The 24,444-nt window shown below is 41.4% G+C and overlaps 1 long non-coding RNA gene across 2 annotated transcripts in view; it reads right to left on the bottom strand.

Annotated features, from left to right (window-relative positions):
- Positions 1–24,444, bottom strand: part of LOC141780758 (uncharacterized) — a 114,572-nt gene that overhangs the window by 48,420 nt on the left and 41,708 nt on the right. Inside the window, exon 4 of one of the 2 annotated variants that reach the window (XR_012596723.1) lies at positions 12,644–12,785. The exons of the other annotated variant lie outside the window; for it this stretch is intronic. This is a non-coding gene — a long non-coding RNA (uncharacterized LOC141780758). The remainder of the gene's footprint in view (positions 1–12,643; positions 12,786–24,444) is intronic. 2 annotated transcript variants of the gene reach the window in all.

Consider the following 24,444-nt stretch of genomic DNA (forward strand, 5'->3'; position numbering starts at 1 on the left):
GACCCCACTGACTTAGATTACCCTGCTGAAGTGTCACTGACATCACAGCCTCAAATTGAACTGATACAACCCATGCTGAACCAGTGAACCTCAACATGTACCAACCACAGTTAATACGGCAAAACGTACACTCACCGGCCACTTTATTAGGTACATGGTGTACCTAATAAAGTGGCCGGTGCTAGTACCGGGTGGTCTTCTGCTGCTGTAGCCCATCTGCTTCAAGGTTGGACGTGTTGTGCGTTCAGAGATGGTATTCTGCATACCTTGGTTGTAACGAGTGGTTATTTGAGTTACTGTTGCCTTTCTATCATCTCGAACCACTCTGCCCATTCTCCTCTGACCTCTGACATCAACAAGGCATTTCTGTCCACACAACTGCCGCTCACTGGATATTTTCTCTTTTTCGGACCATTCTCTGTAAACCCTAGAGATGGTTGTGCGTGAAAATCCCAGTAGATCAGCAGTTTTTGAAATACTCAGACCAGCCCATCTGGCACCAACAACCATGCCACGTTCAAAGTCACTTAAATCCCCTTTCTTCCCCATTCTGATGCTCGGTTTGAACTTCAGCAAGTCGTCTTCACCACGTCTAGATGCCTAAATGCATTGAGTTGCTGCCATGTGATTGGCTGATTAGCCATTTGTGTTACCAAGCAATTGAACAGGTGTGCCTAATAAAGTGGCCGGTGAGTGTATGTGGCTATTGGTAAATTACTATGAGATACAAAACTACAGTGGTAGTAATTATGATGGGAGCAAAGGAGGAAGTAAGTAAGTATATGGTGACAAAATCTGCTACGATGCTTACCCTAACCTTAACAAAGTACATATTCTAACCCAAACCACCTTTCCCTAAACGTAACCCAGGGCTCAACACTTACTTTTAAAAGTGTCAACCAGGCATCAGCTTTTGGTTGCCATTTCTAGTCACCTTATATTTTGAGAAATTAAGATACCATGCAGTTATATGTCAGCTTAATAATGAAAATGTGACATGAACGAATAAAAGCTTTGCAGAATCATTTTCCGTGCAGCTCAGAGATATCTGGATACTTCGCCTCCCAAGACTTCACAAATGTCCTTTTTGTTGTGTCCTCCAGGTTCATCTGGTTCTTTGTCGGTTGAATCAGTTTGAGCATTTGTCTGTGATGTTGACAGGTTCGTCAAACTTTTCATCCCGCAGTCAAATAATTAAATGTGCTTCGCTATTGTCTCTAAAACAGATGCCAGTGTGTACGCAAGTAAACGCACCAACGTACGTGAAGCGCTGTCTGGTTCCGGTTCTGACTGTAAATATATAAAACATTAAAAAATAATTTATTTCGGGGTGCACGTTTTGCTGTTCACTGTCCCTATTTTTAATGTGTTAGAAAGGCCGAGAATTGGTTTCCATTTTCCCCAAATGGTTACCAATGGCAACCTGGCAACCGTTACTGTTGAGCCCTGGCTTAACTAAGTCATTTTTGTGCCTAAATCCAACCATACGTTAACCACAGTGTTGACACATGATAAAATTGATTTATTTTTCAACATTGATTTGTAATGGTTTAAGAAGGCTCAAACGAATAGCATTGTTCTGCCGATAAGGCCGCCAGATCAGAAAACGCTTGTGTGTGCCGCTCTAGGACATTGACGTATTTTGTCATTTAATTTGGAGGACTTGTTGTGCTGGAGAGATGCAGGAAAGAACTGGAGGTAAGTGAGCTTCACTAGGGGGAAAAGAAGTAAGTGATCATATGTTACGTTTTAAATGCATCATTAGGCTTTTTTACAAACTCCTCATGTGATCCACACAGTAAATAGCTAGTTCAGGACCACTGCAGAGTTAATGTGGGTTGTGTTATGAGGATGTGAACTTGTACGACCAGATAATCTGTTCCCACATTCACTCCTCCTCCTGATGACATCTGGAATTCCTGCTGCCCTGTGTAATATGCCACGTTCTTACTGTATGCTGCTGGATAGTGACTGACTGTCTTTCTTGTTAAACAAATGTGTGTGTCCATTGATTCCAACAGAGGCATCTTTGTTAAAACGAAAGAGTTCCAGTACTTATGGTGCTATAGCAGATTTAATAAAAACTAATAGTCCACATCACTCAGAGAACACTGTATTAGCCTAGGGGTTTCAAACACTGGAGTCTACCATTAACTTCTCAAATGTCACAGACCAAGATGCCTCATGATCAAATCACCAACCCGAGCGTCTGAAACTAGCTTTGGTTGCCGCACGAGCCTTTGCAGAAAGCTCACATGAGAAGTGATGCTCAGATCTGTTTGTCACTGCACAATTTACACAAACTGTAATGAATTTCAGAGAACTTAGTGAGCCAAGAAGCGAAGCACATCCATGCAGGCAGGCCTCTAGTAAACACTGTTCAGTCTAATGAATCAGTATAGAGGTAATGCACAATGCAGAATATCAAAAGCAAAATATAGCGTAGTCATTGGAAACTCACTAAAAAGGAAACTATATGACACACATAGATAATGAATGAATGAGAATGAAAATAAAAGAAGTCTGCCTGTATAGTGGACATAATGCCATGATTTGAAATGCCGATATTATTCAGGTTTTAGGAGCATTCATTGGACATGTATACAGCACATTCAGAGTCTCAGTTGGGGTTTTTACAGCAGTTTGCGACACGCGGCACCTTGCCTGTTTGCGGCCAGCTCTGTGCGTTGTACACAAACCAATTAGCCGACAGTTTGCAGAGATGCATGCCCAAAAGAAAAGCCCACACCATCTGGTCAGAAGGAGAAACACACCTACTTTTAAACATCATGAAAGACTTGGATATCAACAGGTTTTTGAATATGCGCAAATATCGCAACACTGACCTTTCCAAGCAGATGGTTGAAGGAATGACCCAGCGCCATTGGTTTCGTTAATCGGAGTATGCACGGCTGCATGTAATCGGGAATATTAGTGGAATATTCATTTTCATTAGCCATGTAAACAGCTTAGTAGGAATATTGTCTTTTTTGGGGAAAATATAGAGTATATATATACACATAGTATATATAAAGGGATAATGTACAGCTAGCGGGTCATTGCTGCGAAATAAACCCCTTCAAGGCTCTTTGTGTTGGGGTGCCGCATTGCCCTGTCTTGCATTGCCTTGAAGGGGTTTATTTCACAACAATGACCCGCTAGCTCAACATTATCTGCCTTATTAGACGGCTACTTACTTAAGAAATCAATAATTTGACACAAAAACTGAATTAAATGTCCTGTCATGTATTTACAGCATGCATACAGTATAATCCTTTAACAGATCATTTCTCCTCTCATCACAACGTCCCCCGAGCACAATTGGTCAAATATAAAGGTGTTCACTAGGCTCCTCGTTACATTACAAACCTTACAGGGGTTCAGTTAGTTTTCAGCTGTATACAGCCTTTTAGAAACTGAGAAAAAAGCTTAACGCATTTCAAACAATAAGCACAATTTAAATGTACAGTATAAGCAGGAGGAGAAAAAAAACTCCTTCTGCCTGTTGAAAACTTCTAACAAATGCAGAAGAGTCTCAACTAGACGCTCTCTTAAATGCTCAAGGACAGTGTGTCTGCGTGTGCGTCTGTGTGTGCGTGTGTGTGTGTGTGTGTGTGTGTGTGTGTGTGTGTGTGTGTGTGTGTGTGTGTGCATTCCTTCAGATCTCAAACAGAGCAAACTACTTCATTCCCACCCCGGGATATACAATAACAAAGGTTAAAGCCTTCCGAGGCTATCAGATACTGCAGCTCCTCCACCATAAGTGGACACTGCAGTAATGCAGGACAGATTGATTTCTACGTATCGAAGACAAACAGTGTTACCTTGTGGGAGGCATTGTTTTTCTCCGGGCTGATGTTGATTAAAAAGCGTAGAAAGAGAGAGGATCAATTTGCATCTGACAACCCGGAGGTAAGCAGAAAATGATAATGAAGGATTTAATTGAACCCCTGTGCACGGGAGAGGAAATAGATAAGGAGTATGGGAAACAATGCTGTATGGAGCGGAGGGCTGGAATCAAAGTGCAGGGCATCATTCTTATAATTAATACACTTGGTCCTACTTTTATTGTCTAAACGGTAACCCTTTTGAGTGGGAAATGTAATTTAGCTTCCTAAATAACACACACACACAACAGACATGGAAAGCCAAATCTGCGCAAACAGTGGGAGGTGTTGTAACAGTTTGCCAACAGGAGACATTCACGCTTCGGTGCATCTGGAAGGGTGCTAGCTAACGCCCATTACTTCCTATCCCACATGAGAATTGTGGATGACTTTGTTTGTCATTAGCCATTCGCACAAACCACCGGCTCTGCATGTGAGCCACTGCTCCTCCGTCTCCCACTGAGATCTCCTCCTCCTCGCGTCTAGACTCACACCTTTATTCTCTCTCCTATCAAACCCACACATCATGACACAGTGTGTGACCACATGAGATGTCATCTGCCGATATACCTCTGTTGTCACAGGCAGCAGGTGCTGATTACTAAGGATGTCACCCATTGTGCCCCGTGATATCACACAAAGGTCTGTGATCATGTCGAGTGCAGAAACTCGCTGTGTGTGTGTGCGCAATCCTACTGGGTGAGGGAAAGTTCTGGCACAGAGACGCTTAATTGACAGCCTGCAAATCAGGTATTACTGCGTGCTAATTGTTTGCCTTTATGTCTGACTGAACAGTGTGTGATGTGTAACGTATGGAAAAGTTCCTTTAAACTCCTGACATATAAAAAAAGCAAAGGGGAGTTTGTCAGAGCAAAAAGTGGCACAGCTAAAATTATTTTTGCCTCCTCGCAAAATAGGTGGTGCTGGAAGCTTGATGGTGTAGAGACTATACTGGGAGGACCGGCAGCAGCTACCACAGTTTGTGGAAAGAGGACATTTCTATTTGTGTCACAGAAAAGGGATGCACTGTGTAAATTTGGAATGGTGCGACAGTTAATAGGATAGCTTTCTCCATATTTGTTGTCTCAATCGGCTCGGCTGTCGACCTGGTTGAACAACTTGAACACCACACAGATTTACAAACAAATCCAGTGATTGTGGCGAGACAACTGAAATCAATAAACTTCAATCATGAAATGTTGCTGTTAGAAATGCTCGTGTGACCTCAGAGAAAGTGAGAGGGCAATTATACCCACCAGTGGGATGTTGTTCACAAAAGACCTGATCACAACCAGGCGACAACCTCCGGGTCTGAAAAGTGAAGCCAATGCTGAGGTGCCTTAAACTTGCATTCTTTCTAACAGCCAGCAGGGGGCGACTCCTCTGGTTGCAGAAAGAAGTCTGATTGTATAGAAGTCTATGAGAAAATGAGCCTACTTCTCACTTGATTTATTACCTCAGTAAACATTGTAAACATGAGTTTATGGTCTCAATCACTAGTTTCAAGTCTTCTTCAATACAGCATGATGTTCATTTAGTAAATTATGGTCCCATTTAGAGTCAAATAGACCATAAAGCAGGGTGTGCTTTAGGGCGGGGCTACCTTGTGATTGACAGGTCACTACCACGGCGTTGTCCGGTCTGGGAGTTGTCCATGTTTTCATCTTACAACTTTAACCCTTTCACAGTGTGTTTTCAGTTCATGAAAGTTAATTATAACCTTTTTGGTCACCTAAAAATGTCTTATCCAGCGTTCGGTTGCACTTAATTCCACTCTCTCGTGTTACTTCTGGTTGCAAAAAAACAAGATGGTGATGCCCAAAATACTGAACTTCAGGTTTAAAAACCACAGTCCACAAACCAGTGGGTGACGTCACGGTGAATACGTCCATTTCTTATATACAACTCTGAAACTCACAAGAAAAATAAATAATTCCTGTCTGTTTTCTGAACAAATGATGATTTATTCTGTCCCATTTATTTTCAACCTCTTCCTGTGACATCTAGTTACGTCTTTAACAGCCCAAACCTACAGCACACATGTCGTTTTTTGTGCGGATAATCATGGTGAATGATAACTCTAAGCAAGTAAAGCAAAAATAAAATTGTAGAGAAGACAGGTGTGCTAGAGGAAGAGCACAGGCAGCCCTCACTGACGTGCAATGAAGAAAATGGCTCAATATTGGTGCTCTTTGGAGCTTAAATTAAAAGTAGGACAGGTATCTTTATCAGCAAATTAATATACAAAGGATTTAAAAACATCTGTTTCATGACATATTATGATATCATTATAAAATAGGTCATGACACATGAATAGTGGTCAACATTTCTATTGAAATATACTGAACCTCACATCAAGAAAACAAAGTCTGTACTGCAGAGCGTTCAATGCAAAACATTTATCCAGAGCAACTGGGATGTAGTTGGCCTGATTACCTTTTCATTTGCATCTGCCATGTATGTGCAAGAAAAACTGCTGCCATGCTGAGTCTAACAGCTTTCCAGGCGCTAAATCTTTGACTAGACAGCACACCACAGATTAAATGTGACAGCGTTACATCCAGTCGCTATAAAGCAATGTCTACAACAAACACGTGCTGTAATAAATATAGGATATGGTGGCAACGAGAAAAGAGCAGAGATAAATATCCTTTGAGTGGGACAAAACTTTGTAAGTGAGAAAGTTGTGTGACACCAGCAGGGGTGTGCTCGGCACCATTGCACATGGAGCAGCCAGTGCAGTCGACTGTGGCAGGAAGCAGAGAACTCTGCAGAGCGGTCTGATGAAGCTATCCACGGCATCGTTGGCTGTCACCGAAGAAAAGTGGGCGGCTGCTGTCCTTTTATAAGGTCAGAACCCCGAAGGGTTGAAGAGGCTCATTGTGACTGTCTGAGCATGAGCACCTGAGTGGCTATAAGCCCTGTTAGAGGGAGACGCTTGTGTAAAAATAGAACAAAGAGATCATTATAGATAGACATTAGACTAGATTTTTAGACGTTATTATAAATTATATAGATTTGACTTTTGTTTTTTTTACCATTCTCCCTTCAAACTCTCCTTCTATCCTGTTCTCTGCTCAATGGAGTCTATGGTTTTTTAGGGCGCTTTCACACGTCAATGTTTAGTCTGTTTTAATCAAACTCTGGTGCAGTTCAGTTGTGAATGCAATAATCGCACTCTGGTGTGGATCAAAACAACCGGTCCAAGACCGTTTCTAAACAAACCCTTGTACGGTTTGATTGCAGTGAGAACATAATCTGACTCAATTGCAAGAAGTGAGCCAAAACGCAGGCTGCGTGTGCGAGCATTTGTTGAGATGGACACAGGTAAACGACAGGCTAACATGAGTGAGGACTGACTTGGACAGAATATGCTAAATAAAGTCCACAAAAATAGTGACGTTTATGAAGTCAGTGCCGAGTCAAAGTGAAAAAACCTTGGCCCTGCTCCTTCGTACACGCTCCTCCTCAGCAAATTCATTTTTTCATTTGCTCCGCTTTAATTTGTGCAACTGTGAAACCAAACCAGACTAAATAGAAAACAAACCAAAAGTATAAATTTCACTCTGATTCGGACTAGCCAAACGGGCTATGGCTTATGAAAGTGCCCTTAGACCCAGTCATGTGAGTCTAAGGGTGCTTTCACACCTAACCTGTTTGGTTTGGTTAAATCCTGATTAATAGTACAAAAGTTGGTAAAACTTGCTTGTATCCGACTCTGTGTACTTTGTCAGTTCATTAACTCCAATAAAAAGTGTGTGACAGCGGTCCCACAGTTATACACACTATGCTTTCGCACCAGTCATCGTGGAAGGGGGCTTTTGTACAGTCCTGTCTCTACCATTATTCATCATTTTATGCGGTTGATTTGCAGTCTAATAATACTAATAAAGTTATTAATCAAAGAACATAAATATACACATCAGACGCATTAAAGTGCTGCATAAAGTCAGTCACCGGAACTTGATTTCCCCACATGGGTCCTGATGATGCAGGACGCCAAAAACTGTCCAATCAACGAGTTACCTGTCAGTCTGTATAACTTCATATTTACTCCTCTTGGTTCATTTCTTCCCCTGGTTCAGACCAAATGAACCGAACCACAGGTGTGAAAGCAACCTAAATCTCTGAAGTACGAACGTCTAATCAGCGATGACATGTAAACATTACCTTTTGTTTTGCAGCCGTTGTGCTAAAACTGACTCGTGCGTGTGTGTTCTCAGGTGTGGATAAAGACTGACATCACTCATCAAGCGCTCTGTATTGTGATACAGACTCGGGCCAATTGCAGTCTTTTTACTCTGTCCAACAGACTTAGCCAAATGTCACTGCAAAATCCTCAGCAGCTGATGCCATACGGCTGTTTGTCCAGGCATCAGAGGGAAGTTTAGACACACAAAAGTCACATCACATCTGTTTTATTATAAATTACTTATAAGGAAGACAGTGGTTTATTACTTTGATTTGACTGTGAGATATTGGATATAGTTGTATCCATATATTAGTCTCTCCTGATTTATATATTTTATTTAATAACCTAAAATTCAAACCACGTTGACTATCTCTGAAATATGTGGAGCCTCTTGTCAGCTGCTTCTTTGAACCGATTTTCACCTCTTTGATCACACGCTATTATATACTTAACTTGAGGAAAACCAAAGAGCAATTGCATAATCAAGTGTACAGATGAGGATCTCTGCATGTTTGAGTCTGAACTGTAATGCCCATTTCTGCAGTCAAATCTTGGCTGAAGCGCTGGAGCTCAAATTCCCCAAACACAGAAGCCTCCGCACTCTGACAACCAAACAATTCCTACATTTTATTAAGTTTTGATTTCAAGTGGCAGAGCTGTAGATATTGAGGTTTATCGCCGTTATTCATGAGAGGAGAATGTATGTAGCGCGGCCCCCTCCGTCGAGCGCAGAGAAAACAAGAGACAGAAATAGAGGGCCAAGAGTGAGGGCCCGTTTTCATTTTAATCAGTCAGCTTGTTGGTTCAGTTGACTCTGAGCACTCTACAAACAAAACCAAATGGCAGCTCCTGGCACTGGCTGAGGCACAGAGACTTTGGGCAGAATGATGAGAGAAGAAACATACAGAGAGGGAGTTTGGGAAATCAAGGTTTCATTAAGCTGGCCAAACACAGTAAAACTCAGCCGTGATCAGGCACTCTGTTGAAGACAGAAGACTGACCAAAACTGGACATTTCTCTTCTTTGAGCCCTACAGCCTCTGTAACAATGGCTAAACGCAATGCTGGATTTAAAGGAAAGGACAGAAGAGACAGGAAGAGAAGTGTTTCAATACCCTGAATGCAGAACTCAGATAAGGCAGGTTCCTCACCGTCTATTTGAATTGGTCCATATGGTCAATAACAGGGGTGTAACGGATCTATGAATGACATGTTTAGAGTCATAATGAAGATAAATGGACTCCTTCAAGAAACCACTCATGTCTGATAACCTCCTGTATTGATAACAGCTTCATTATCCCTCCTCAGCTCCTCATTTTAAACACCCACAGGTTCTTCTTTACATGTGTATAAGTGCTGAACTGGAGGCTGGTGAAGTTCATGGTGTAGACAGCCCGGGGGGACGTCGGTGTCAATCACCACGCTGTGATCTACAGAGCGCGCGTGGGGGTCATGCAACTCGCCCGTTCAACTACATGTTAAACAATTAGGGAAAAAGCTGCCTTTGCACACGAGCTTAATTGGGAAAACGTCAAGCTCCCCAGCTGAGAGCAGCCTGACATATTACGCAGATTACTGTCTCACTTGAAGGCTTTCCCATTACCTAAGGCATGTCTCCCCGTCTCTTTGCTCCTTCCTTTCACTCTCCTTCTCTATCTTTTCCTTCTTTCAACTATCTTACTCCTCCACTCGGAGATCACTCTTTGCTTCTCCATGTCACGACTGGCCTTTTATATACCTGAGAAGCAAAGATAGCAAACTGAAGAAATGTATCCATGTCACTCCTAGCCCCCTGATACCTTAAGTGAATTATGGACGCGACTGAACGACAGATGTGTTCCCTTTGCTTTTTGGGAAATTATTTGGGAACACAGCCTGTCACACATTAAAGGTGCTAAATTCCAAATTCAGAGCATATCTATGATTGAGGGATTGCCTCCGCACAGCTCTCAACATGGCGACGGCGAGCAGCTAACGGTGCTAACAGCACGAACAGTGCAAACAAATGCGACAGTGGTAACCGGGAGGGAGGGCGTTGAGCTTCCGCGACGACGCCGTGGGTCGGGATGGTGTTATCGGCGGTAACCGCCATGTGAGTGCAGTGCATAGCAGCGGTGATTAGCTCGCCAGTGGAGCACACATACAGGGACCCACATGCACTAACATGGACTGTCTGTGTCGACAAAAAACAGACAAACTCGGATTACAACACACACAGAGGGAGAGTGACTTCATTCTCTGCTCAGGATGCCATTAATCCACGATATCTTTATCACTCTTTTGTTGTAATGAGTAACGTAATGCGTTACTTTGCAATTCAAATCAGTTATTTAGTTACGTTTTCAACTCAGAGGTTGAGTTGAGAGTTGCTTTAACTCAGAGGGAAATTAACAAGCTTGTAGCTGGTTACATGGTGGAGGAGATGCTACCAATATCAACTGTAGAGTCTCCTTCTTTTAGTAAGATCATTAATAAAATCCCTATGATGCGTAACATGGCAAGAAAACTAAAATTCTGCTGGCTAACTCGATATAGTAAAGAGCTGTAAAAGGGATATTGTGTCTCTCATTCCTGCCTGCAGAGTCACAGATGCCGTAGACGAGGTTATGTGATGACGGTAGAGTCAATAGGTTCAAGAGGTTGGCGTACAGTAGGCTACGGACAATATAACCAACATGCACAAGGAATCCTAAAGGGGTCTTAATTTTTGGTAACGCAAACATACTCTAAAAGTTACGTTCCTGAGTAGGTAGCGCTGTAACGTAACAAGTAACTAATTTAGCACCTTTAAAAGACATTTGGGAAATATGCTCATTTGCTTTCTCGCCGTGTATTACATTAGATGTCATCTTTAATGTCACGGCTCTGTCCAAAGGGAACAAAATCCACCTACTAGAACCTCTAAAGCTCATTTACATCTCATCTGTTTAATCAGTGTAGAAGCAATGAGTGTTTTATGAGGAAGGAAATGCATTCATCACGTTTGCTAGACCTCAAGCAATGTAACACTGAATGTAAAAATAACTTTTGCTTGTTTACAAGATAAAAACATTGTGCAGTGAATCGGCAGAAAAGCTATAGGCATTTATTTAATTAAGTGGCTCCTATAGCGCAGTTATTCTGCCTTCCTATTCTGAGTTCAAGGCCGTCAAGTGTAAAACACAATGGGACAAAAGTGTGGATTTAGCCGGCCATGAGTTATGCACTATTCACTTCTTTAATCCAACAAATGATCACAGACACATACTAGCGCAGTAACTCAAACTGCTTCATGATGATTTGATTCTCATGCTCATTTCATCATTTTTGCAAAAACAACAAACAAGCCGAGTGCTGTAGCCGCCGTGGGTTTATTTACATTATCCGCTGCCCTATCAGACGTCCGATCTCACCCTAACCACACAGTGCTGCTATCAGAAGTGATGTCCCGCCATGATAAACAATTTCAGACTTTGAACTCTTTGATAAGCAGCAGCACAGCCTCTGAAGCCTGATAGGCATTTCTGTAACAGAGTGTAACATGAAAAGAATTGCAGGGACAGCTGCATAAAATCTGTGCTGATGAAGACGAGGCAAAAACGCAGATACTCCTCTGCTGATTAGATAGGATTGTTTCATGCTATAACGTGATATCCTGCCAGCTGTTTTCACCCAACTCCCTCAATACTTTTGATGCTGCCGCTATAAACTAATAAACGTCATGTCTTGCATGTTCACAATAAATGGAGCATGCAAACAAAGGTCTCACCTGCCTTGATACTGTACTAACTAACATAGCTCACAGCTCAATGTCATGCTGCTCAAGCGGCTTCAAACATCTATTATCAATGTTCAAGGTTTTAATTTAATTCAAAGGCTTGAGCACTCGGGGCTGAGGACAAATAACTGCATACAGAAGATCAGGGACACGCTCCACAAAAAAATAGATGATACTTAGCAAGTACTTACATCTATTGAGCTTTCAGACGAGGCCACACAGAGAGGCTGAAAGGACCTTCGCTCCCTTGGTTTAGCTGAACTTGTTAAATGAGGGGCCTTTTCATGCTCCTGGTAACTCTTTGTCAGATTCAGTAAATGTAATGTTTGGACTGATATGAAATTAATTTATACAATTTTAAATTGATTAAACTACAGAAATAGGAGGTGAACGGACATTCCCATTCAAATCAAAATAGCAGGATGGTCAGAGCGGCGGACAATTTTATGTGTACCAGTGCAAAGAACGTAGCAGGCTGCTAAATTACGAATCCTGGTCACGGTCGTGTCAAGAAGGTAACACACAAATTGCGCAAACTCTGCGACAATCTCTCCTAACCTTAACTATTCACGGTCATTGCCTTACCTTAACCACCTCATGAGAGTTTCGCAATTTGCGTATTACCTTCTAGACACGACCGTGAGATCAGTTGGGTTAGAGTAAGAATATCATATTAAGCCAATCAGAGGAGGAGTAGAACGGGTCATGCTTTCGCCACAGTAGGAAAAAATACCCGCTAGCGGGCTCGAGCGGGCAACTTCTATATAAACTTGCCTATAAACCGTTTTGCAGCAAGTCGCAGACTCACCGGGTCTCACTTATGGCGGCGTGACGTGTAACACAACAGCGTCGGCGTCTAGTGTGTGTGCGCGTGTAGTCCCGCCATGCCGGCTGTCCCTTTAAACATCGTCTGTTTCTCAATTCAGCGGCAGATTGGGCTCTGTGACTACCTGCCAGAGACAATTCAGAAAGGAGAGGCCGCACTGAGAGTCATTTTCCTGTATCTGTACAGGAAGTGTTTTTCAAACCTGTTGGTGGAGCTTGTAATGCGTCATCTTTGTTATAGAGCATCTTTGCCTCCGCAAATATCAAATCAGAAATGTGCCATTCCTTGCTTGCTATTTATTGATATCCTATTGACAACAGCAGACACTGATGGTTGGTGATATTGTCAATACATTTCTGTGTGATAAGAAAATCATAATATGCTAAAATAAATATATATGTTAAAGCTTCTGCAATAGAGTAGAACCAGTATCTGCAAAGGAAATGCTCAAACATATGACGATTATTTCTACATCATCTCTTCATCCATCGATACTTAAATTGTTTATCCTTATCGCAGCTTTCCCTCATCAATTATCAGATATCGACAGGCTAACATAACTCAATGAACACTGTTTTCATTCTCAATTTTGTTTTCTTTATTCTCTTCTGTCGCATGCGATCTTGGGGGAGAATAAAGACTACCATTTAATAAATCTTCCTTAGGCTACAACTACTCACTCAGTAAACTCTCAACTGTCTAAAGCAACTTTTTACTGACTTGACACTTTGAAGGGAGGCGAGCAGATAAAGGATAGGAAAGGCTGGAGGCTGAGGCACAGACAGACAGTTGACTGACACGTCTTAACCCCTCAGGGACTCGCTGCATTTGTCTACTTCAGCTTGTTGTACAAGTCATTGCTTTTTAATCTTGAAGTCAGACCTAATGTGGTTTCCTTCAAACACATCAGGAACTTCAACCTAATGTTTTCACACATGGACACATTGGTCATGATGAGCTCGGGTCCCAAAACATCTGAAACATCATTGAAAAGACAATTTTAGGGCAACGAGGGGGAACCAGAAGCAGATAAGGTCATAAATACACATTTATACACACACACACATATATATATATATATGATGTATGTATTTGTCTTTAAACCTCCTCCTATACAAATAATGTACACCATGAATAACAAATGAACCTTCAGGAATAGAAAGAGGTGGATAGATGATAATGATAATTTATCTGGGTTAACTAGTAGAGGGAAGAAAATTGTTTGCCCCTGCTGTGTAGTTTTTGGGGCATGAAGAGTGGGATCATGATATCTTGACAGTCAAAGACTCTCTCCAATAATTAGAAATCAGTGCAATAATGCATTGGCTATGGTAAACACGAAACATAAGACTTATCTAAAGAGTTCCTGTCTGACATGCTTATTCAGATCCAAATATGGAGAAAGCTATCCTATTAACTGTTGCACCATCCGCATCACTTTTCAGACCCAGAGGTTGCCCACTGGTTATAACAAAAGGTTGGACACAAATATCAATACACAGGTTTTCATATATGAACTATATTATTTCAGATATTAAAACCTCTATTTGTATATTTTTCCCCACATGTAAACATGTTTTTATTTATAAAAAGTATTGTTCCGGTCCTTGATTATGATTGGCTGCGTTTGAACACGTTGTAAAATACTCTACAAACACACAGCTTCCCTATCACAGAGAGTACTTAGAGCAGATGGAAGTCAAGCCCTGAATAAATGTCAAACTCTGAACATTTTCTTTGCATTACCCACTGACCCATAGAGAAGCCCCTCTCCCAAACATTTCCCTGTAATGTAGCGTTCAGCCTTTCGCAGGAGCTGCCTTTAGAGAGTGGGACTGTTAACATACTGGAATGAACATCAGATTCCTTTTAGGGACTCTAAAAACCGCCATAAAGACCTGTCCTTTTTTAATGACTATCTGAATCTATTTCTAAGTATTACCTTCACAGGGAATAAGTGGTGAGTAAACCGAGCCCAGTGTCGGAAACAGTTCAACACGGAGCTCCAATCATTTTCCTGCAGAGTTTCTTCATGCACAAGTGTGAAGGACTTTGGCTAATGAGTTTAGTGAGGGTGTAAAACGTGTATCCTCCTCCAACAGAAAAGGGCAAGACCGGGCCTAGCATCTGTACAATCTGCCCGCAGATCCAAGCAGCACCTTATGGTATCATTCATGTAAGTTCACCAATTAAGAACTTCCCTCGTAAGACACAGAGAAAGCCGGCACATTTCTCCTACGCCTTATCTTCTTGTTGTTAGAGTGGCAGATTGGCAGAGTTACTAGAAGCAGCAGGTTTGTAAGTTGGCTTAATTAATATGAGGAAATGGCTGTGGCGGGTAAGGAGGGATTTGCACAAGCACACGTTCCTCCTCAGCCAATAACCCCTCTTTGCTTTGACAGCCAGCCAAGAACAAACACATTATGGTTTGTAGTCTATGTGAAATTATTTTTCCTTGTGAATATCAGAGGATCCAGTATGTGCTCTGAGACGTCCATGTAACTGACCTGGCTTTTAGGGCGTTTATACACATATCAGGCTAGCGGTGATAATATATAACATCAAGTTTTATCATGTGAAAGATTTCTAAATGTCTTCAGAAAGATATTCCAATGATGTCTATCACAGGGAGTGGCAATCGTTAAAGGGGAACCATAAACTGTATATAAGAAGAGGACGTAGTCACCGTGACGCCCCTCGTTGCGACCCGTTCTCACTCCCAACTTGTCAAATACCGCCGATTAGGGCTCTGACCAAGCGGCGGTATTTGATGTGTCGCCCATTGGTTTGTGGACTGCCGTTTTGAAGCCTCAGGTTCGGCATTTTGGCCGTCAGCATCTTGTTTTTTTTGCAACAGGAGTGACACGAGAGGGTTGAGCTAAGCACAACCGGAAGCTGAATAAGACATTTTTAGACGACCAAAATGTTACAATTAACTTTCATGAACTGAAAACACACTGTGAAAGAGTTAAAGTTGTAAGATGAAAACACATACAACTCCCAGACTGTACAACACCGTGGTAGCGACCTGTCAATCACAAGCCACGCCCTAAAGCAAACCCTGCTTTATGGTCTATTTGACTCTAAATGGGACCATAATTTACTAAATGAACATCATGCTGTATTGAAGAAGACTTGAAACTAGCGATTGAGACCATAAACTCATGTTTACAATGTTTACTGAGGTAATAAATCAAGTGAGAAGTAGGGTCATTTTCTCACAGACTTCTATACAATCAGACTTCTTTTTGCAACCAGAGGAGTCGCCCCCTGCTGGCTATTAGAGAGAATGCAAGTTTAAGGCACTTCAGCATTGGCTTCACTTCTCAGCCCACTGAGGGGAACAACGGCCAAAATAGATTGAGAAAGTGACAGCATTTCTATTTATATTGCAAATGTTGTTATAATTCTGTGCTCTATTCATATCTCCACTGGCAGGCAGTTACTGTTTACCGTGATGACGCTGCCACCTCGTGGTTTCCCAGAGCGCCCTCACAATATGTGCGTACTGTACATGAGCAGGTTTGTAGTATTTATTTTCTATCATGTTATATAGCCTCCAGAATAATACCAATGTTTTAAAAATGTCTGTTGTTCTCTTTCAGGCTAATTTTTAGCTCAATCTCCAAGGCAACACAAGATCACAGTAACAGCAGTGTTTTTATTGGCTACATACAAACAGAGCATAGAATTAGTAATGGAAAATAACTGTGTGTGCACTAATTTATCATCGGGCAGCGGGGACTAAAATCTATTACCGTATGTTGCTCTTGAACAGCAGGGATGAATTTCATCACTGCGACTGAGCAGCGCATAGCAGGATAATGTGGGTGCTTGACAGCAAGTAGAGAAACCAGTAATCAAAGTGAAGTCAACACCGCAGACTACAGACTGACATTGTTGTAAATATAGCCAATGCGTAGGTGGTCAAAACTGCTTGCAAATGAATAACAAGCACAGACATGACCCAGGAGAATCACAGAAACAGCATGGGGCTGCCGGAGCATGAAACATGGTACTGTAACGGTCAGCGAGTGTACTGTAGGGGGCGTGTACGAACAACACTCTCGTCTATGAAGTGTCTCCGGAAAAGATGGAAAAACAGGAAACAAAGCTGATAACAAACAGAGAACTTTGTTGGTGGGATCCCCTTGTGGGCAATGGCATCACTCAACCATTTAATTGGATGGGACTGACATTTGCAGAGCAGGGTGTCGTAGCATTTGTGTCAGCGCAGAGACACAACTTGCTGCCGTACACATGCATCACGCTCCACCGACTCAGGAGGGGCTGTGTTTTTTTTTTATTTCCTCGGAAAAGAAAACTCGCTGTCACACTCGGCAGAAACACATATGCTCACACATTTCAGTTAATGGGCAACTTGTGGAAACGTCGAGGAGCGGCTCGGATAAAAATCAATGAGCGCGATCAATCGGCCTGCACATTTTCATCCGCCAACGTTAGAAGATATTCTTGACTATAAACTTCACACAAATGTCACAAGGCCCATTAATCAACTGAAATAGATATTTAAGTGCCCTTGACTTATCTGCTGCATCATTCTGTAATTAGAATCCAAGATGAGAGGGAGAAAATGGCAAATGCTCACAATCTGCGCCTCCGTTATTCTAATCAAACAGACCAGATGACATTTTGCTCCATTATTTAAAAGGTACCTCCGTATAGCATCAACGTTTAACCAGGAGAAACAAAATGCATGGACAATTTTTATTTCTTACGCTTGACATACACCAAAAAGCCTCGACAGAAACAATGGTCAATCCTATGGTTTGAGGTATGTTAAGAGTGTTTTTTACATCCCCCGATTGGCTCGGAAGTCCATCCTGGTCGCACTGATTTCAAATCATAAATATTGAACATGTTCAATATTTACGATCGGATATCCTCTTGTGTGTGGGGAAGCACACAAAACGGCTGTGGCTAATGCATGAGCTAATGCAAAATGTGAAGCATAAAGTAGTAGGAATATGGACCACAGAAATGGAGGACAAACTTGTTAACTTGTGGCAACAATGCAAGTGTTTATTTAGCGTGTCTCCATGACTTCATCCATCCTTCCTCAATTTTCAGTACAAAGTAGTGCCAAAACTAACATCGCCAATTCTTCTTGTCCGTCGTCCGCCACGTTTGTTTACACTAAAGTCACGTTTGATCGCGAGATACTTTACGAGATTTCCATTTTTTTAGTCAGGACTTGTTGTTCGTGAATGGATTCTGTTAGTGTGTGTTGTGCTGTTTTGGCCAAATCGTTGCTCTCCACACACTGTAGGAACAAAACTGTTGAATTTAACATACCATGTCGTTATGTGTGGGGTCTCTCACATTTTCAACATTTGTTAAGATTTGAAAGATCTTTTAGTGTGGTCCAGCCTTAAGAAGAAATGCTGGTGATGAAAAAGCTATATTTTCAAATGTAAAAAACAAAATGACATTAATTGCTGCACCCTAACAGCATGATCTTCAGCCAAGAACACTCATTATGCCTTGATTTGGTAATAAGTTCTGAAGGAGCTCTCTTTGTCTTTGTCTCCGTGAGACAAAATGTATTCTTGATGAACGACTTCTTGTCAAAAAGTGTAAACAGATCATTAAATGATGACAAGGATGCAATCTAACACTGTCAAAAAAGCATGTAGCGTACAGTTTTGGAACCAACATAAGACAATCATATTTTGCAGCGCCTGCTTTTGTATAAAGAATTTGAAATATAATAGATCACATTAAATAAAGCTATAAAAGAAAATTATAGTTTCCAATTTATAACATATACTCCTGGTGTTTCTAATGTTACAATCTCAAGCGAATCAGCATTAACCAGTGGATTAGCATTTTAAGTAATGGAAGCAGCCGGTCGAGTTAAATCCAGGTAACAACTCCCTCATGACTTCTGCTATTCTGATCTCCTCTAGAGGAGAGAATAAAACAATAGAGAGAAAGAGAAGAGAGAGAGAGAGGCAGGGGGAGGCAGCGCTACAGAGACACAGATAGCAGCCGTCAGAGAGACACACTGTGAAATAGTGTTAAATACGTAATGACATTTATGTGTAGTCCGCGAATATAAGATGACCCCGCGTTTTCATGTGTAATTTACTGAGAGAAAACACTGTTATATTGGGGCCTGTGAGATATAGCACACAGATGTATGATGTGAGAGAAACTTTAATGTTGTGCACTTTTCCTTGTTGTTGTTGTCTATAACTACAACATCCTCCATGCATGAGACCAAGACCCTCATGCTCTCTCTCTCGATGTGGCGTCAGGGGTGCTCTGGTGGTCTACGGGTTTAAGGAGCTGACCATGAATCATTTGAGGCTTAGAGTGAAATATACTGACCATTAAATATTGTCTGGAATGACACACATTCCTGTCGCCCTCAGGATAAACTGTAATCATAATTCTTTCACTTTCCATATTGACAGTCTGCAGCGGAAGTGGGAGTGTTTCACATTGTGTAGAATAAAGGGACAATTCACCCCAAAATCAAAAAATTCACGACAGAGAGGCCGTCCTTTGTCTCTGAAATGATGTGCACATAACCAGTAGTGGGTTTGATTTTGAGTCTTGTGTGAACCGCTGGAAAACCGGGCTATTTATGACAACAGTTTCACACCAGGCGCAGCTGAGCTGTGCTTCTGCTGCGATGCGGTTGCCGGAGCTGATCGCGGCACTAGACAATGCTTGTGAGATTCCACCAGACGCACTGCAGCGTGTATCGCACCTAGTCCATTTTTAACGGAGGCGTTGCGTGATGCAGTGTCTCCTTTGCTGGTTGAGGGGATTCACCCCCCCACTAGTATTTCAAGTAGGAGAAGAAATGTGAAATGATCATAATAATAGAATGAGTGTATTTTTAACAACTAAAACACAGTCACAACTCTTTGATCCATGTTGACAACAGGACTTTTAACGGTTTTAACTTTGTCCGTAGGCTACAACACAACAAAGTAGGAAATAACAACAATAAACAACTTATAAATATTAGTAATTTGTAAATTATTTTGTGAAATAAACAGCTTTTGTAATTAATTAATTAATTTTTATATTTATTTCACTGATAGTTATATTATATATAAAATCATCCTTAGCCCTTAATTCATTATTTCTGTGGACTTAACATCATTGTTTTATTTGATGATCTTGCTGCCCTGGTATTTGAAAAGGCCAAGTGGCCTTGCCCCTAAAATGAGGAAATTCCAGTCCTGGTTGGAGATATATATCGGCCGTAGAGATGTCTGCCTTCTCTCCAATACAATGGAACTAGATGGCATTCAACTTTAGGTCCTTTAAGCACCAAAAAAACATGTCTCTTTCCAGAAATGATGAACTGGTTATTCAAGATAATCCGAGAGGCTTGTGCTTGTATACTGCTAGCTCACCTGAGCTAGGTAACGTTACAGCTCAGATGAGGAGGACGGCATTAATGTTTACATCTTACGCTGTCACGAGCACGAGCCCCTCGTCTCTGAGTAGATGCACGCTTCCTCCTGCGCAGTGATACGACTGGTGGGTGTAGTTTGGTAGAAAGAAAATAGTTCCTACATGAAACTTCTCACAACAAGGTCTGTGGATTATCTTGAGTAACCGGGTCACGATTTCTGGAGAGAGACAGGAATTCTTCTGGCGCTTTTAGTCAAGGCAAGAGGAAAAATAAGTATTTTTGATTTTGGGGTGAACTGTCCCTTTAACAGCTGGTGCTTGTGACCACCTTAGCAAATATATGACCACCAGTTTCACATAATAACGTACAGTGTTATTTGTTTCCACAGCAGTATTATAAGTATTATTATGATGTGTAAATTACCTCAGAGATCTCTCCAGGTGCTCAGAACGACGTTTTAACTGGATGAAAACTGATTTTGTGACGTCATCAAATGGATATTGAAAGGATTTTATCAGCCTATCAGGTTAAAGAATGATCTGATGGTCATCACGGACTGTAAAAACATATTAAATCACCAAACTTTCAGACACACGGTTTTCATCCCACAGTAACTGTAATAAGAAATATGCAGGTTTAGATGTATATGTATTTTTGAGTGTATGTGTGTGTTTGTAGTTGCTTGACTGTCTCAGGCTGTGTGATTACATAAAGTCTGCGCGCCAGCTGTAACCGGCATCGCTTTATGCCCGGATCTAATAAAGCCAAGCTCATAGGCTCAGTGTGTTTCCTCTAGCATGCAGTGTACCAGGGTGTGTATAATACCTTCTGTACAAGCACCAAATGCTTCTCCTTCCTCCCTGATCCCACATCACCTCGACTGAACTCCCCAACTCTGAAAAGTTGGCCTCATGAGAGCGTGTTCACACCACAGTGAGACGAGAGGGGTGGCCGCCACACAAGTACGCTCACTTCCAGGACTGTAACCAGGATTTAAAAAAATACAGGAGGTCATGAGTGCATACCTGACAAATTAATATTTATTTATTTTTATTTTATCAACAGTTAATTCTCATACGTTTATATTTTCTGTACATTTTGCATGAAAGTGTACAAGAAATGTTTCAAAGCCTTCTCCAGACCAAGAAAAAATTGCCAGGAAAATACTGAATATTTCTATTTAGATTTGTTTTTTTAAGTAGTCAATTTAAAGATATGTGTAACAGGGTTTCTGCAGTGTTCACAAAATTAAATTGACGACTTTTTAATAAAACATAGAATGCAATTCAAGACCTGTTTCACGGTCATATTGGTCAAATAAGGATGGAAAACTCGTAGGGAATATTAGTTAATTACCTATTAAGTAAATCTATTTATTGACATTCATATCACCTTTTTGCCAGTACTTCCCAACTATAATTCCTAGTAATGAATGAATCAATTGACCTGACCTGTACCCAGATAAATGACATGCAATTGATGGATTGATTAAGGAATGACTAAATAAGTTAATTTAAGTTTTTGCTAGTCGATGGGCTTAGCTATTCTGAGAGATGCTGCCTTCAAATAAAACCTGTGAGCTTGTGTTTACAACATGGGAAGACGTGCACACAATGAATCGTCGTGAATAACAAAAGATATATGGATTCTTCTCATGAACACGAAAAACACGACCCCATTTCAAGGCAGCGAATGTTTACTACAGGTCTGCTCAAACACTGAAACTGCACAAAAAAGGAATAAACAGCTTCCTGCATGCAACCATCACACAAGTATCAGCTGTAGTTTATACGTGTATAACGTCTCCCGACAGCCCGCAAAACCACATGCAATAAAAAGTTTTATCTTTGTTACTGTCTGCTCCAGCAAGAAAAAATATTCAAGACCTTTGTGAATGAATTTTAGGACTTTTTAATACCTTAAAGCAGTAGTTCTCCACCAGGGGTCCTTGACGGAGTTCCAGGGGGATCCCCAGAAAAATGGGGAACAGTTTATTTTTCTCAATTTAATTGTCTATAGAAGTGAACCCAAACAATGTGAGTAAGAGTCATAAGAGTGATTATTGTGATCTTAGATTTCACTTCCTCCTCGGTTGTCTCTTCAACTGTAGTTGACAACTATAGAAATCATATTTAACATCCAAAATGTTTTAAGATGGAGGAGGTCCCTGAAGAAAATCGTATCAAATGGGGGTCCGTGACCTAATGTGTATCAATTTTGGGGTCCTTGGCACGAAAAAGGTTGAGAACCATTGACTTAGGGCCGTGATATGTAAACTCTAAAATGCAAAAAGTCCAGAAAAATATGAAGCACATGATCTTGATATGGAGATTCAAATCAAATCCACTCCCTCAACATACTGTATGGCTTTCTCAAAAGATAAAAAATCCTCTTCTTAGTCCTCCCTGTCATCATATGGGCATGCACCTGCCTTTCATCCTTTACTCTTCCTCCAGGCCAAACACATAAGCAGGTGGAGATGATCCTATTGAGGGATGACAGACAGCCTGTCCCCTCCAAGCAACCGGTCCCTTGTCAAAGTGCTGCTCTGTTCATTGTATGTAATGAAGCATAACCTGCAGTGCTACTGACTGAACAGGGTACAATGTAAGAAAAAAAAAAAGGCAGAGACGTGTAGATGTTTGTCATAGTTGACGGTGTGCACTGCTTTCATGCACACTATTCAATGTAAACAAGACAATACAGAAAAACACATCCTTCCCTCAGTAGTGACTGAGAAGCCCAGAGGGAATACGGGAAAAAGGAAATGAATAATAGTGCGGTTATTGTAACCAAACAAGCCAAGTGGAAGATATGGGAGTTCCATGATTTATAAATAAAGATGTGTACTTTCTCACTTTCTAAATGGAGGGCCGGAGGACGGCTGGGGAGGGAAATGCAGGCGAGAGAGCGGGAGGGAGAGTGCTACAAACGTTTATCCCTTCGTAAACATGGAGTTTCACTCAGCTCACACATGTGGCGCTGCCTCTCTGGACAGTCAGGCGCACTGATGGAGATAAACCAAAGTGACATCACAGCTACATTTGCGACAGCTCAACATTTCTCCTCCATCTCTTTTCTCGTCCTCTCTCCGTCTTTCTCCGTCTCCTTCCTCTCAAGGGCACCTTGCCTCTGTGAATAGAGAGACACCGCTATTGTTCTCCCTCTTCCTCTCTCTCTCACCTCCATATCTTGTTGTCCCTCCACTGATTATCAATGCAACACCTCTAATAAGATCCATCAGCCCACCGCTTTCCCGCCCTCTCACACCCACTTCATTTACACGGGGAGTGAGAATCAAAGACGGCGAGTAATTTGGGATAAAAAGAAGATGGATGTGCCTCGGTGTGAACAACGTGCTCAAGAGCCCCACTGCAGACAGTAGACGGAGAGGAGAGGACCTCTGGGTGAGGGGCTTGTTAGAGCCTTTTGCCATCTCCATCTTCATTTAGCAAACATTACCTTAAAGGATGGGGGTGTTACCTCTTCGCGCAGTGTTGCTAAAAAGCCTCTACTCCTACGGAATAGGCAATTACCATCACCAATTATCAACAGCACAAAACGGATGCTATCAGAAACTATCAGAAAATCATTACCTGGAGACAACAACACTGTCTTTGCGATAAAAAGCCAGTGGGGAAATGTAGGATGTGTTGGAAATGTTTCTGGGAAATATGTTTCTAATTATGTGTAATATCCGCACTCAACAAAAATAATAAATAAACTACTCACTTTTTCTCTAAACGGCCGGTGTGTAGAGCTGCAACGATTAATTGATTAGTTGTCAACTATTGAATTAATCGACAACTATTTTGATAATTGATTAATCGATTTGAGTAATTTTTTAAGGAACAAAAAGTCAAAATTCTCTGATTCCAGCTTCTTAAATGTGAATATTTACTGGTTTCTTTACTCCTCTATGACAGTAAACTGAATATCTTTGAGTTGTGGACAAAACGATTTGGATTGAATGATTTTTCAACATTTTCTGACATTTTATAGACAAAAAAACATCTAATCGATTAATCGAGAAAATAATCAACAATGAAAATAATCGTTAGTTGCAGCCCTACTCACATTTCAGGGGATCTATTAGCAGAAATGGAATAAATATTCATAACTATGTTTTCGTGTATAATCACCTGAAACTAAACTTAGCTTAGAATGAGCCCTTCATATCTACATAGGGAGCGGGTCCTCTTCACAGAGTCCGCCACGTTGCTCAGCCATGTTTCTACAGTAGCACAGAATGGACAAACCAAACACTGGCTCTCCGACACGTTTGTGAAACTGCGGTAACGTGAGCCACAGAGTGCAAAACTGTGGTATCGCCAGCCGACGTCTGACTTCCGTTACTCCTGAAGTAGTGTTATTATGGTATGGA

Source organism: Sebastes fasciatus, chromosome 13, assembly GCF_043250625.1.
Source record: "Sebastes fasciatus isolate fSebFas1 chromosome 13, fSebFas1.pri, whole genome shotgun sequence".
NCBI classification, from domain to species: domain Eukaryota; kingdom Metazoa; phylum Chordata; class Actinopteri; order Perciformes; family Sebastidae; genus Sebastes; species Sebastes fasciatus.